The sequence below is a fragment of the Monopterus albus genome, unplaced genomic scaffold, assembly GCF_001952655.1.
Source record: "Monopterus albus unplaced genomic scaffold, M_albus_1.0 scaffold166.1, whole genome shotgun sequence".
In the NCBI taxonomy this organism is placed as follows: domain Eukaryota; kingdom Metazoa; phylum Chordata; class Actinopteri; order Synbranchiformes; family Synbranchidae; genus Monopterus; species Monopterus albus.
Window position 1 is genome coordinate 1,359,038 of NW_018128046.1, and position 3,668 is coordinate 1,362,705.

Here is a 3,668-nt window from a genome sequence, read left to right on the forward strand (position 1 = left end):
ATGTCATGAGTTGTTACTGTGTGAATGCACCTACAGAAAAGACAGCAACAAAGACCTGGACAGAAATTTACATAATGCAACTAGTGCACATTTCTGTGACAAAAGAGCAATGAAATCTTAAACATAACCGAATGAAGAGCAGTTACAGTCCAGAACCTTTTGGCATTATAGAAAGCAACTACTCCATCTGTTGATTAGTTGATTAGTGTCGCTGAATAAAAGCATCAAGATGCTTTTCAGAGGAGCAGTGTAAAAGAGCAGACTTAAGAGAAAAAAAAGAAAAGACAAGGTGAATCAGTCCATGTGATGCTCTCTCTCTCTCTGTGACAGCCTCACACCTCCTTCTCGTCATAAAATCGATTCATCCCTAATGTCTTTCAGCAGAGATCTGACAGTACAGATTCACAGTCAGCACTTTGTAGGGCTCATTTACACAACTAACATACAACTGCTGTGAAGGAGTATAACTTAAATTGACACCATGCAGTTGGTGACCCATGCAAACTGGTGAATTGTTCTTTAACAGTACAACACATCAAATTGTAAACCTTCCCCTATCAGGCAAATGGCCAGGCTTTCTGCAAAAACTATAATTACTACTGTAGATTACAGCACTGTAACTGATCTATTCAAGCAAATGTTTGGGGGCGAACCTTGCTGTGACCATTTCATTGTGAGAGATGTTACAGTGACACATACTGAACTTCAGAATGTCATGAAAAAAAAGGAGAAAAGCTTTTTAAACATCCCCCATTTAATCTTCCTTACGTTACAGCCAGGGTAATCTAAGGGATTACAACTTTCTGCAGATGACAGCAAAAAACTACTTGGCTTTGTCCTCAGCACTGAGCAAAAGACATGAAGGAGCGGATACAGTGGGACAGGTGATTCGACACACTGATCGGTCAGCCCTGCTCACAGTCACTGACTCTTCAGCCTCTTTCGTCGCTGCATCACCGACGCATCTGTATGCATGACCAGCGGCACACATACACGTTGCACCTCTAAACTTGTGCTGAATTTACAACCATAATCACAAAATCCTGACATGAAAGATGTGGACCAGATGATACCTCAACACTGACTGAACCTTTTTGTATCTATTGCATATCTGCCTGTCCTGGAAGAGGGATCCCTCTGATGTTATTCTTCCTGAGGTTTCTTTCTTTAATCCCTCCTTATACCAATTGGACTTCTAAAGAGAATAATAATAATAATAATAATATGGAGACTCCAGTTTGGGTCCAAACTCCAGTTTGGGACAATAGCTCAGGTATGAGAAGATCATTGCACGTACTGTATATACAATTTTGCAGCATGTAATGGTAGATAGCCAAAGCAAGGCTAGCAGCTTCCCTCTGTTTCCAGTAAGTATGATGAGATAAGTTAATCACCTCTTGGTTTCATACTGAACACACAGACAAAGAGGATGCCCCATTTTGTTACTTTGTTTGGCCAAGCTGCTATAACCCAGCACAACCAGGACCTTTGCGATGAAACTATCAATACTTTCATCCAACTGTGAGAAAACGTGAATCAAAATATTTTTAAGAAGTAATTTTAATGCTTTAATACATAAATTCATGAAATTCATAATCCTGAATTTAATCTGGACTCGTGTACAAGTGGGCCCTGGCATAAAATGTTCCCCTTCTGATCCATCTTTCTGAGGTCACACTTCATCAAAAGGTTTAAGTACATGCACAAATACACACACAGGGATATTCTGGACTTCAACCCCCCACAGGTTTCTACATCTAGTAGAAGTGTTTCAAAAATGAAAATGGAGCCATATGCACTGGATATGGATGTTTGTGCGCATGCATGTATGGCGACTCTGTGCATGTGTGTTTGTGTATCCCCTGTTTGTGTGTAGGTTACTTAGCTCATCTGCTGCTCGTGTGCGATGCCAGTGACAGGGGCCATAACCCCGAGCTTCAGACCACTACCAGCAGCCGAGGGAGGAAGGCACCAGCTGGAGGGAGCAGGCGGGAGAAATACCCTTCAAAGTTGGAGGGATGATACAGACACGCAAAGCTTCACAACACTTTGTCTCCACTCTTCTCATTATGTCTGAACTATCAGCCGTGCAGATGGGAGGATATGCAACGAGCATCACTCACTCCAAAAGCAAACAAGTGTGAATTTCCACTCTGCCTATCAGATGACTCGTCTCTCAGTGTTCTTTGAAAGGCTTTGATTTCTGCAGTCACTTTTCACTGAGATATCGAAAGGTGCTCTGCGAGGGCTGTGTCTGAATAAACACACAAATCTCTTCTATTTCCCACTTACTTTTATCGCAAAGGTCCAGGTTGTGCTGGTCTATAGCAGCCTGGCCAAACAAAGCAACAAGATGAAATACCCTCTTTGTCTGAAAAAGTTTGATTCTTGGAAATTAAGCCTCCAAAGACACATGATGTTACACTGCTTATATACAAGGATGTATTTATTGTCATGGTGGGAAACGATTGGATGTATAAGTATCAAAGAGACTGAAGCCAAAAGACCCTGAAGATCATCCCAGCTTTTGTTTTACCAACTACATCTTGGTAACATTTACTAAATTCAATGTCACAGGAAGAAATCCTGTTTCTGAAAAATAAAGTTTATACAACTGACTTGCAGCAATGTTTTGAGAGTAATGTAAATGCTGTTGGATTGTGCTTACTATTAATGTAATGAGGACACAGTGCTAATTAACAGTTCTGTTAAATCACAAACATGTTGAAACAGAGCATATCAGTAACATGCTCACAGACAGCGTATCTAAATACCGGATCTTGCGCCTGCACTGACTACAGGGTAACATGACTAAAAATAGGTACAGCTGTAAAACAAACATGAGCAGTCAGACAATCCTATGTGCTGTCGGCAATACATTCATTTAATCAGCCAAAAAAAATAAAACTGTGGTGACCCTGTTTGGCAGGAGGAAATAATTTGCCAGTGTCATTATAAATCACAAAATATTAGTTTTGTGATTTCACAATGTTAATACTTGGTTAGGTTTAGGATAAGAGTGCAGATTGAAAAAAAAAAACTTTGGATAAAGTTAGGGAATAAAATGCAAAACATGACTGGTTTGTTAAGGTTAGGGGATCCTTGTTTTCATGGTTACAATAATAACCATGTGGTTAAGGTTAGGAAATGAATGAAGTTATGGTCGAAGGTTGGCTGGTTTCTTCTACAAGACTGTCAGTTATTCTTTCCTCAGTGTAATTTCCACAAAATGTACGGTACCACACTACATGTCTACATGCAACTCAGTGAGTAATAGGTCACATAAATGGCCAGACATAAAAATGAAAGAATACATTCACATTGTTTCTTTCTCTTACTATTTGCCCTTGAGAATTTGCAGGTTAATGTTTAACAAAGGTTAACTTTGACAGACTTTGGCAGAGCCACAGGCCAGGGCTCAATAAAAGGTAAAGTCAAGGTGAGCTTTCACAGTCTGAACCAAGTTGAAGTGAAGAACTGTGCAGACAAGAAGGCACAAAGATGATCATTAAAATCCAAGCCGTACTGAGAGAAACAGCCAAGGAGGCTGAATAACACATAGGCAACGTGTCTCCCTGGTCACTGGGCCTCAATGCCTGAACAGATGTTGACTCAGTTGCACAATACCAATCGATTAGCCTGTGTAGACAGAGAGTGCCATGGCTGGC